The sequence below is a fragment of the Leucoraja erinacea genome, chromosome 7 (genome assembly GCF_028641065.1).
Source record: "Leucoraja erinacea ecotype New England chromosome 7, Leri_hhj_1, whole genome shotgun sequence".
NCBI classification, from domain to species: domain Eukaryota; kingdom Metazoa; phylum Chordata; class Chondrichthyes; order Rajiformes; family Rajidae; genus Leucoraja; species Leucoraja erinaceus.
The window spans coordinates 8373435-8386521 of record NC_073383.1 but is presented as its reverse complement, the minus strand read 5'-3'; the positions used below and the strand labels follow the sequence as shown (position 1 = coordinate 8386521).

The 13087-nt window shown below is 42.0% G+C and overlaps 1 protein-coding gene across 3 annotated transcripts in view; it reads left to right on the top strand.

Moving 5' to 3' along the window:
- The window catches only part of LOC129698616 (inactive phospholipase C-like protein 1), a 200046-nt gene that overhangs the window by 148327 nt on the left and 38632 nt on the right, over positions 1 to 13087 (top strand). The window lies entirely within an intron of this gene.

Sequence of the window (13087 nt, the reverse complement as noted above, 5' to 3'; positions counted from 1 at the left end):
CAATCTTCATCTCAACCTTTGATCGCAATAATCTGCTCGTTCTGATCCTGCCCCTGCATCTCCTCCCTCACCACCACAAGACATCACATTGTCTTTTTGGTTTCAATTGCCCACAACCATAAAAATGTTGTCTTCTGGTGCCTCCACATCAATCTGCCCATTCTGATGCCTGGCTAGTGTCCTTCCCACTTTCAATGTTAATAATTCCGCACCCACCTACTCGAATATTGGGCTTCAGTGCCCCCTCCAGCTATCAGCCTGACAACTCTTGAATTTGTGCTCATCTAGTGGATCCTAATAGTGTATTTTGTTTTAATGGTGAGACATCTATCCATCTTGCTAAACATTTTGTGATTAATAATTGAAGTACAAGGAGGTATCTTGAAATATTGGACTTGAATGCACATCTTAGTCGAACATGAGGACGTGGGATGATGTCTATTTTGTAGATGTGATTTATCAGAGAGAAATCCCTAAAGAAACGCAGAATTTCAGCTGTAATGTGTATTTCAGTTCAACTTATGTGGAGGAGGAAAATGTACTATCTGAAGTGCTGCGTGGGTGTTTCTGGATAATAGGGTGGGTACCAAAAAGACAGTTAAAATTGTCCTGCTTTTATCTGTACTGATTGAACTAGGATGGCTAAATTGTTTCTCGGTAAGCCTATTTTGCAGTTTTAGGAGATTCAACTTTAGATTTTATGGAAAGAATTTGAGCTGTGATAATGTATCAAGTGAAGTGTAAATAGAGTCAGTAACTATACCAGTTAATTTTAGGCTTTCACCTTTATTGTGAAAGAGTGTAATACATTTTTATCCAACCTGTATGTATTGCTGTGTTAATTGTTTGCTAGTTCAGCCATTAATGCTGTTTATTGAAAGGATGCATTTAAAATTTGGCCGAAAATATTAATTGTGTAATGTTATTTATTTTACCGATCCATAAATGAAATGAAATGGGTGAAATCTGAGAGGGAGGAAACAGTCACTCACACTGCATAGACTCGATTATTTTCAATGACAGTGGATGATCTACACTTCAAATTGCTCATTGATCTGAAGTAATAAAGTTTATGAGAAAATGCAGCTTGCATAGCTCACACAACGTCCATCTCGGCATGTGTGCTTTTCTTCATTAGTTCATGTCATGGGAGCCGAATTAGGCCAGTCAGCCTATCAAGTCTACATGGCTGATCCCACTCTATCCCATTCTCCTGCGTTCTCCCTGTAACCGTTGACACCCTTACCTATCAAGAACCTGACAATCTCTGCTTTAATGACTTGTCCTTAACAGCTGTCTGTGGCAATGAATACCACAGATTCACCACCCACTCGCTAAAGAAATTCCTCCTCATCTTCTTTCTAAATGTACCTGTTGTATGTTTACAATACTGGAGAGATTTCAACACAGAACATTAAAAATGTCATATCTCCATTGTTTCAAGTAGTATGGGTGTTAATTTTTTCAGGGATTGTTACTCAAATGTGCAAGAGATAGTAGAGATAAAATCGTTAGAAATTAAATTAATTCCCTGATTCAACCTGTTTATATCTCAAAAAATATCAATTTTTAGGACATCTAAAATGTGTAATGCTTTGACACAATGAAATAAAGAGGCAATTTCTGCATTAATTATAATTCAAAACATTTTCAACTGTGTTGCTTTGCAGAGATGCATGCTTCACAGTAATAAGCAAAACGTTTGATGAATTTGGCATTGTGGTCTGAATGGCCATATTTCAAAGAGTGTAACGGTGGTTACTCTCGGTGTCCACCCTATTTTAGAGTAATCACCTCCTCTCTCTCTGCGCTGATCCCCCCCCCCCCCCCCCCCCCCCCATCCTGTACTGATCCCACCATTCAAGAATGGAGGGGATCAGTCTGAAGAAGGGTCTTGACCCGAAACTTTGCCTATTTCCTTCGCTCCATAGATGCTGCCTCACCCACTGAGTTTCTCCAGCATTTTTGTCAACTTGGGCCGGGAGATTGCAACCTTCACGTGGTCCACCCTGTTTCAACAAATGCAATTAACCTGGCATGCACAAACAGAAGATCAAACAGAGCAAGTTGTCTTACAACTTTAGGCTGTGCATGCCATAGAGAAGAAGTCTACTCCCATTCATCCTGTACTGATCCTCCCATTCATCCTGTACTGAGCCCCCCATCCATCCTGTACTGATCCCCCCCCCCATCCATCCTGCCCAGATCCCCCCCCTGTCCATCCCGTACTGAACTCCCCATTCAACCCCACTGACATCCCCTGCACTCTCTCCTCACAATTTTAACTCCTCCAACCAACACGTACTAATTCCCCTGCCTCAATCCATCCATTCTGCACCGATTGCCTTCTCACCCCCCCCCCCCCCCCCCCCCCATCTATCCATCCCGCACTGATTCGCACATCCCCCTCCCCCCACCCCCACGACCCTACTGTGCTGGAAGTGTCTTCAGAGCGAACATTGACTATGTTTGATAATGGAATGCAATCAAATGTGTTTTAATTCCCAATGTTATTATTTGCTTTAATCCTTAAAGATGAATTAATTATATTGTGAACATGTGAAACATTAAAACCGCAGTGTCCGATTGTCACTGCTACCATTGACATGTTATTACAGAATTCATTTTAACAGGAAATTAATGCTCTTAATATGGAGTATCAGTACTGTAGTTATTTAATGAGCAATATTCACAACTATACGTTGGATTTATCCAGGTTTTACTTCTACAGTCGCTCATATACATCACAAATTTGGTCAGGAGATATTTCTGTTGAAATTTTAACGTTAATTCTGAAATGGGAATGATGGAAACAGCATTTATCGATAAAAAAAATTTAATCTGCTGCGTTCAAATTGGGTATCTTCATTGCTGTTCACAACACATACATCTAATCTGAATGTCTGGTGATGTGGCATTTTGACACCTTTAAACATATTACCAAAAGAACATTTGCTGCAGTTATGTCCTTTGACCATCTCTTGTTAGTTAGTGTAATGTTTAACTTGTCAGATGGGTATAGTCGTTTTAACAGCTATTATCATAAAATCCCTTTAGAAATGTCCTTGCAACCTGTATATTTTGTTGTGGATAAATTATGTTGGAAGCGAGAGTGTTTCTGTACCAATAGCAATAATGACCCCTGCTATGGCCATGTCATGATAATTTTCGGTCCTTCACAGAAAACATGCTTGTATCAATCTGTAGTGTGCATGGTTAAGCATATATGTTACCATGGTCCAGGATTTATTGACACAAGTTGATCATACGCTGAATAATCCAATCCCATTTTTGCTTGGAAGTGGAAAGAAATAATAGAAATTGCATTAATTGCAATGCGTAAAAAGAGTTGAGATACTGTATTATAATTTTGCTGCATATCCTTGTGGTATATATCATGTCTCGATTGGTAAATATGTTTAGTTTGTGACTTTATTTCAAGCAGAAATAATATGTGAATGCTTCATTGAGCATAATTCCGACTGGTAACTACGCACTTCGTCCAAGCACATTATCTCACGCGTCATGCAAGCCATCTTAAATGACCACCTAAACTGTCATTTGGCAACCTAAAATGCTGCCAAGGTTGCCCTGCTGGCAACAAGGAAAAAAAGTTAAGTGAGAGCCCTGTCATTTGGTCATACACTCCATGTTTATAGCAAGAAAGTATGGTGAAAACGAAAGTATGTTGAAAAACAGCAAAAGTGAAGAAATCAGCTATCATGCTTCAGAAAAAAATGACTTTCTAAATTTCATGTAACGGTTGTTATGGTGGACACCAAACATAAAGTGTAAAAAAAACGCATAGGAACGCATGTTAAACAAGAAATTTTGTGCATTAATGAAATTTTCTCAAACTTCATGAACAATCTCTCCGTCATGTACTGCTGCCACTATGAGGGTTTTTCTGAATCATGTTGAAATAATTTATTTGTGAACTTCAATTTTATGTATGGTCACACTTTTTGTACCCAGTTTTGTAATCCAATAATGGAAGCATCCTCTCCACATCCACTCTCTCTAGGCCTTTCACTATTTGATAAGTTTGAACAAGGTTGCCCCCTCATCCTTCTTAACTTCAGCGAGTATAGGCCCAGAGCCGTCAAACACTCATCATATGTTAACCCAATCAATTATGACTTACGGCTGTTTATATCTATTTTGCAAGTAGGTGTAAAAGAATTGGAATCAAGGAATAGCATCATTGTTGAAGACCAGATGGCTTGCCATTCATACTGATGCCATATTTCCATTTCATCAAAATATTTAGATTGGGACTGCAGATGCTAGTTTAAATTGAAGACAGACACAAGATGCTGGAGTAACGCAGCGGGTCAAGCAGTATTTCTGAAGAAAAAGAATATGTGACATTTTGGGCTGGAACCTTCTTCAAACTGAAAGATAGAGGCGAGGGGAGGAGTATTTTTCCTTTTCTCTTTCTATTCCTTTTCTCCAGAGTTGCTGCCTGACACACTGAGTTACTCCAGCATTTTGTGTTTATCTTCATTAAAATGTTTGCCTGTTTGGATCAAATGTTTTCTCAGTGTTACTGCCAAATACAGTGGACAAAGCAAAAAAAAAAATCAAAGCAATTCTTTGAAATCAATTACGATGTACTGAGTGAAAACAATCTGTTACATTTATGGCTTTATTTTGTTGGTTCAATCTGACAAACAATGGTGTTATGTTTTATAGCAACCAATTGTTCCAAATGTTAATGCCTTTATCTTTTTGACATTTGTGTTTACCACGATGCAGAGAAATGTATAAACAGTCTTCAGCTTTGAAATTTGAGATTATTCAATAAAACTTTTATCATTCCAAGATCATCATATCTGTGGCAAAGCAAAGACCAGAAGACAATTAGCTATGAATACTTTGCCATCAGAAGTGAATTGCACTCCCAAATCCCTTTGAACCACCAATTTCTGAATCCTATCCCCATTTAGAAAATAGTCTATTATGCCTATGTTCCCACTACCAAAATGCATGACTCCACACTTTGCTACGCTGTAATCCATCTGCCACTTCCTTGCCCACTCTCCCAACCAGCCCAAGTCCTTTTGCAGACTCGCCACTCCTTCTACACTACCTGCCCCTCCACCTATCTTTGTATCATCCCCAAATCTGGCCACAAAACCATCATTTCCATCATCCAAATCATGACGTACAGCATAAAAAAACAGCGGATCCAACGCCAACCCATGCGGAACACTACTAGTCACCGGCAGCCAGAAATGTCTAGCATTTATTGGGAAAATGCTAATTTTATGCAAATACATGAGGCACAATGGCAACAAGAAAAGTGGCCCAACCACAGATTACATGAGAAATTAAAGATGTAGAATTAAAGAAATTAAATAGATAGATGGATAGATTTCTGGATAATAGATGCATTAAGGGATATGAGGATAAGAAGGAAAACAGCGATGAGGTATAAGATCCACCATGATCTTGAAGAATGATAAAAGAGGTTTGAGTTTCGTCTGTATGTATGAAATTTCCAAATTCCTGACTTTTGCTCTCCTTAGTAAATAGTCAGATGAAGATCCACGTCTTTTTTTTGCAGGGTTTTTTTCTCCAAGTTTCCCCTAAGTTTTTTTTAAATAACTTTTAGACTTAAGATGTTTAAGAAGGAACTGCAGGAACTTTAGGATAATCAACCTTTCAAACGTCCCAACTTTTTAATCACCTCAAACTTCACTACTTTTGAGAAAAAAAATTCCAGCCTTTCCCTCTGTCCACATAACTTGTTTTTATCCTGGGGATAATCCTCATTCTACAAGGATATTAAAGACATTAGCATGCGTCTAGCGCGACCAAACGTGGTCGCTTGAGGCGTACGGCCTCGCGGGGCCGGTCCCACTTCCAAGCGCGGAGGCGTATGGAGTTTTGCGGGGCTGGTCCCGACATCGCGCGCGGCTCCAAAAATCTTGCACTATTCGAAAATTCTGCGCGCCAACGGCCTGTTGGCCCGCAGGTACATTGAGGGCGTACAGAGCGTCTCGACGGGCGTACGCAACGTCTCGACATCAAACGCAGCATCTTGATATCATACGCAGCGTCTTGACGGCGTACGTCTAGCGCGTGGCGTTGCGCGATGACGTCACCGCCTAAGCCATGCGAAGTCCAAATTCAGTCGGTCTCCTGTCCAGCTGATTGGTGAGTTTGACATAAATTACGTCACACACGAACTATGCGTGTACTTAGCGTGTACTTACCGCGTACTTACCGCGAACTTAGCGCACACTCCGCTTCCGTTTGGTCACGCTAGACGCATGCAATCGCATGCTGGTGGGACAGGCCCTTAACTCTCATCCACTTCCTGGCTGCGTTGTAATTAAATTTGCGCAAAAATGATCCCCCATAGCGCTACGATTTTTCGCCACCTTACTCGCCATTCTCCTCTGCTGCAAGTCAAATACGTTTTGTTCCGATCGGTGAAATAGTACAAACGTTATGAAGGTTTTGAAGGTTCCCGCTCCCCCACAACCACCCTGCTGCTACTACAATTTATGACCTTCTGAATTTGAGCTTCATATTCATTGTGGCTGCAATTAAAAGGATGCCGAGAGGACAAAATGCCGGGAAATGGTGTTTGGTTAGTTTAATGAAATGGGCTGGAATCAGATGTTGAGCCTCAGAGATGAAACACTGATCTGATCTGATCTGATCTGTATTTATGCCTAAATATTCTGTTGTGCTGCAGCAAGCAAGAATTTCATTGTCCTATCTGAGACATATGACAATAAACTCTCTTGACTTGATTCTGAAAATATTGGGGGTGAAAATGAATTCAGGACAGTTTGTTCGGAAAATGAAGGAAATTGTAACAGAATACTTATACAGCTGAGCGAGTATAATTTTATGGATGAGAAATTGTGTTCAACCAATTGATGACTTTTTTGACAAAGTAAATAGCATGTTAGATAACAAGGAAGCCAATGGATGTAGCAAATTTTGTTGTACAAAATTTGGTCTGTGAAGTGCCCCATAAAAGATTACCGCATTAGATAAGCACCTGTGGACTTGAACGTAATAGGGTTAAGTCCAGGGGGTCTGATATGGGGCTTTATGTGTGGGCCTGATATATTGTCAGTGCAGAGGGGCTAGGAGCAAGGCCAAGTGTGCATCCAGACTCAAGGTCTGGAATAGTACTAGGTGTGCAGTCAAAAGCTGGGACAATGGGAGTGTTCAGCACTGAGAACCTAAGCAGGTAAGCAGCTATGATCAGGGTAGAATAGGGGGCCAGGTGTAAGGCTGGACTCAGGGTCAGGAATGAGAGAAGGTATGCAACTAGAGTCAGGGTCAGGAGTAGTACCAGGTGTGCAGTGAAACTCAGGTTGGTCAACATGGGCCAAGTGTTTGATTATAATCTGATTTTCACCAAGGGCGAACAACAGAGGAGGATGATTGAATTTTGGAGCCTTCCCTCACAGTGGGAAACTTTGATTCCGCTGTGTGGGGATGTATGTGTTAAAGACTATCGTGTTCTGTGCTCTTTATTATTCGTATGGCTGTATGGTGACCACACATTTCACTGTACCAAAAGGTACATGTGACAAATAAATGTATCTTGTATCTTGTTTTTCCATACATGAATATACTAAGATTATTCATGTGCTGCACCTGTTGATCAGAACCTGGCTCTACTGTGGAATGTAATTAGGAATGTAATTTAGCCAAACCTTATTCATAGCTAATCCAATTTAAAGCATAAATATTGCATTCAAGTGTAAGTTAAAAGACTCGCTACAGTATGCACCAGATTGCACAATTTCAAGCTGAAAAATGCAAAAGCTCAGAACCAATGGGAGGGGGGACACCCCCCTCCCGCACCACTCAAATGGAGAAGAGGAATTTATAAAGGGACAGTGAAACGTCAGGGGGATACCCCTATGCTCTTGGCAACCGTTCCCCCCCATCCCCTCCCACCACCCACCTGGATGTGAATTAGCATCCATTTGTCCCAACGTCTAAACTTGTAACAAAAATTGTAAGTACTGAATTTTGTAGGAAGGTCATTGGGTTTGTTTGGTGAGGCGCAATGGTAAGCCGCAATTAACCTAATTCCCCATTACAGACTGCATTTGGCTTTAAGGGCTTGTCTCACTGCGGCGACCTAATATGTGAGTTTAGAAGAGTTTGTCCTCGACTCATACTCGCAGCACAAGGTGCTAGCAGGTCCTAGGAGGTCTTTGTAACTCTCCTTCATGCTGGAGAGTAGTCCACGCGTACTCGAGGCCTCAGGTAGGTCGCGGTGTTTTTTTCAACATGCTGAAAAATGCTCGTGAGTAAAAAAAGGTCGCCATGGAAACAATCAATATTTTTTTACTCGTAGGCTTAGTCGAGGTAGGTCGTAGTAGGTCGTAATGCTATCGTAGGTAATCAAAGGCAATCAAAGGTAGTCGAAGGTATAGATCGTTGAGGAAAAAAAAGGTAAGTAAATGTTGAATGCCCGCTAAACTTTATGAAAAGTCTGGCTTCTTAAAAGTGTCTTCCCCACTTCTCTCCCCTTCTCTTCCCTTCTCTCCCCCCCTCTCTCCTTCTCTCCGCCCCCCCCGCTCTCTCTAAAGGATTTACCGTAACTGTGCCGCCGTCTTTTACCTTCATGTTCATCACGGGTGTGAATTTCAGACAACGCTCCCCCGCTTTCCCAGGCCCCCGCCTTTGCTGTGTGTGTGTGTGTGTGTGCGCGTGTGTGTGTGTGTGTGTGTGTGTGTGTGTGTGTGTGTGTGTGTGGGTTTATGTGCGGTGTGTGTGTTTGTGTGTGTGTGTGTGTGTGTGTGTGTGTGTGTGTGTGTGTGTGCTCGCACACACGCAGATGATCGATCCGGCTCGCGGTTTTATCGCTGACGCTCGATCCAGCTCGAGGTTTTTCAGGTGAGTGCCCTCGAGCTTGAATGTCGAAGACTGTCGCTGAAAAGTCGACAGTGTGACAGGCCCTTTCAGCAGCTATAGTAATACATCTTGTGCATTGGATCAAATTTATTTTATTTTATTATTGTCACTTGTACCGAGGTACAGTGAAAAGCTTTTTTGGTGCATAGTATCCATTCAAGGAAAATATTATACATGATTACAATCAAGCTGTCAACTGTATACAGATGCAGGATAATGGGGATATCATTTAGTGCAAGATAAAATCCGATTAAAGATAGTTCAAAGGTCTCGAATGAGGTAGTTGGGAAGTCAGGACCGCACTCACGCTGATGAGAGGACGGTTGCCTGATTTCAAACTTTTGGTCCTCTTCCCTGATGAGCGAGAGAAGAAGAGAATATGACTGGGGCGTGATTGGTCCTTGATTATGCTGGTGGTCTTGTCAAGGTATTAGTGTGTTTTCTTGACCATTGCTTCAATGTCGCTGGTCCAGAACAAATTGCTGGTTATATATATTCCTAAAGGGCCTGTCCCACTTGGCAGTCATTTGCGAGCCATTTACGTGACCTGATAGTGTGTGGGTAGCGTGTGGGTAGCGCGGGACGGGCGCATGGAGTGGCGTGGAGGAGTGTGGAGTTGCGCGCGGTATCAAGCAGTGCTCCAGGATTTCGTTCTGCACGAAATCTTCGCACGCCACCGGCCTGTCGCGTAAATGACGGCCAAGTGGGACACCTTGCCGCGGCGCAACTTCTCACCTCCCAACAGCAGCAGAAGCAGGCAAGCTCGGCTTGTGGCTCACGGCCGTTGGGGATCCGGATCTGCCCCCACTCCTACTCCCAGAGCGAGGCCAAGACAATTGGAGATAGACACAAAGTGCAGTAGTAACTCAGCGTGACCGGCAGCATCTCTGGAGAGAAGCAATGGGTGACGTTTCGGGTCGAGACCCTTCTTCAGACTGAAGAAGAATCTCGATCCGAAACATCATCCATTCCTTCCCTCCAGTGATGCTGCCGGTCCCGCTGAGTTACTCCTGCATTTTTTGTCTATCTTCAAATGACGTCACGCGCTCGAGACGCTGTGTGGACGCATGATGACGCGCGTGATTGTTGAGCTTCAGTCACTATCGGCCTGTTGCGTAAATTGTAATTGTAAATCTTTATTGTCATTTCATGAGTATTCGCATACCCAGAGGAAACAAAAAAACGTTGCTCAACCAGTGTCCATTCAGTTTGCATTAAAAAATAAATAGGAATTAAAATTCAAAAATACATGTCATGAACAAATTTAACACTCTACTAAACATTCAACAGCCGTTCCGACCGGCAGCGGCACAACAGTGGCTCTGCTGCAGTGTGGGGGTTTGTGCGCGATACTTGGCAGGGGGCAAAGTCCATTTAACAGTCTTATAGCCTGTGGGAAGAAGCTGAGGAGCATCCTGCTGGTTTTGCAGCTAATGCTCCTGTACCTCTTCCCAGATGGGAGGATGGAGAAAATGTCATGCGATGGGTGGTAAGGGTCTTTGATGATGGAGATGGCTCTGCTGATACATCTCTTCTTGTATATGTCCAGCAGGAAGGGGAGTGGAGCACCAATAATCCTGCTTGCGGTCTTCACTATCCTGTCCAGTTGGTGCCGTTCGTACGCCTTGCAGCTCCCGAACCAGGAAGTGATGCCGTATGTCAGTGTGCTCTCGACAGTCCCCCTATAAAAAGTCCGTAGGTGTGTGGTGGGGAGGCCTGCTTTACATAGTCTTCGGAGAGGGTGAAGTCGCTGCTGGGCTCTCTTGACCAGAGCTGTGGTGTTGGCCGTGGACGTCAGGTCATCAGACAGATGTAGTCCTAAGAACTTCATGCTGCTGACCCTTTCCACATCAGCTCCGTCGATGTGCAGAGGTGTATGGTGTTGTTTCCCCGCCCTCCTGAAGTCAACCACCATCTCCTTAGTTTTTCCCACGTTAAGAATGAGGTTGTGGGATTTGCACCAACCTGTGAGCAGCTCCACCTCCATCCTGTACGCCGATTCATCATTGTCACTGATGAGACCCACTACTGTTGTGTCATCAGCGAACTTGTTGATGAAGTTGTTATTGAGTCTGGCAGTACAGTCGTGTGTCAGCAGACTAAACAGAAGGGGGCTTAGGACACAGCCTTGGGGTGAGCCAGTGCTCACGGCTATGGTTTTTGATGTCCTACTGCCCACCCTGACTGTCTGCTGCCGTTGCGACAGAAAGTTCAGGACCCAGCTACATGTGCCAGCATCAACCCCCAACAGCTCCAACTTCTCCACCAGCTGCTGTGGAATGATTGTATTGAAAGCAGAGCTGAAGTCTATGAAGAGGATCCTGGCATAGGTATTTTTCCGATCGAGATGTGACAATACGAGGTTCAGTGTTGTTGAGACTGCGTCCTCTGTGGATCGGTTGGCTCTGTAGGCGAACTGCAGTGGGTCTAGGTCGGCAGGTAAATGACGACCAAGTGGGACAGGCCCTTAAGAAGTTAAAACTTTCAACCATCTCTACTTCAGCGCCATCAATATATACCATGGTGTGGTACAAAATCTGTCTCAATTATGTTCATTGTTTGGAAAAATTGGTAAAATATGAGTTGATCTTGAAGCAAAATAGATATAAAGCTGTCATGTATCTGCTCCAAATTCTTTTCAGCTTTCAGAGTACAGTTGATTTGAATGTATTCTGAATATAAAATAATATGTTTCAAAATACCTCCTCCTGTATGTTCATGGGTTATACCCTGCTAAAATCAGGGCTGCCAGAATATATCAGTATTCACAGTTGCAGAAAGAAAATATTATGCCTCTTTATCAGCAAAACGATCATCCAACCTAGTAGACAAAATTGCTGGAGAAACTCCTGTTTAGTGTAGCTCATCGGTAAAGCTCATACCATTAGAAACAATGTAGAGAAAAAGTGTATTAACCTCTGATATTCTTTCATTTAGTGAGGGAATGTCCAGATGATCTGATTAGTTCCAATGAAGAACCTAACTTAAAGTACTAGAGGTGTAAATTATGTTTGCTATTATCTGATAAGCTCAGGCACGGTCTGTTTCTGGATGCCATACAGAATCTTTCTCTACAGAGGAAAATGGATGTATTTCATTCACATGTGGTCATCTGGACTTTCACTGCCACTTTGTAGCAGTGTGAGCAAATGCTTTAGTTTATGTAGAGGTTATGACCTGACAGTGGATCAAGCCTGGTCCAGAGAACTAGCATTTCAATATAGAAATACAACCAAAATAGAGATTCCCACAAAAATAAATAATTGAGTTCTAAATGCTTAAAAATGTTCTTAGGTTTTTTTATTTTTTTAAGTTCTAACACTTTTTAATTATATAATTTAATTTCAACAGTTCTTGAATGTTTTTAGATGTCAAAATATCCATGTGTTCAAATCGTAGATATGTCTTCCAAGACACCATTTCCTTTGGTTCTTTGGACCAGATGCATAGTTTCTAACTAGATAGTCGCATCCCTGGCATGGTTAATCTAACTAGTGATGGGGAAATTCTAAGAGGCAGCTGTAATCATTTTTAGATTAATTAAATACAATCAGTATAGATTTAGTTGAAGGAAGGTCTTGTTTCACAATCTTTGCTCATTTTTGAGAAATTAATGAGAACATTGGTGAAAGTAGTGCCTTTGATGAAATCAAGATGGATTTTGCAAGGTTTGCAAGGCTTCTGATAAGGTCCTATTTATAATCTGATCAAAAGATGCAAGGGATCATCCTAATTTGGATCTAAAGTTGGTCTTCTGTTGCAGACCAAATGGACGTTTATTTTTCAGGCAGCAAAAACGAGTAGGCATTAATGCGTACAATCCTATGTTTATTCAAATTATAAGCTAGCATATAAAAAGCCATTTTTTAATTTTGGTGCTGCCAAACTGATAATTTCATTAAATGCATGGATGCCAACTATTTTCAGTAATTTCTGACATTGGCATTGCTTTGAAGATTATCCCCATAATCTCAGGAACATTTAATCAACGCAAATCAGTGAAGTAAACTCTTCACTTTCCTTTATATACACTGAAGACTACCAGACTTGGTCTGCTCCAGAGGCTGTAAATATTTCTTTTGTTATTCCCATACTAAAAAATCAGGATGATACACTTGAGAGCATACTGTACTGTTCGGGATGCCTTTTTTATTTTCTCCCATGAATTGTGTACTTGATCAGTGGA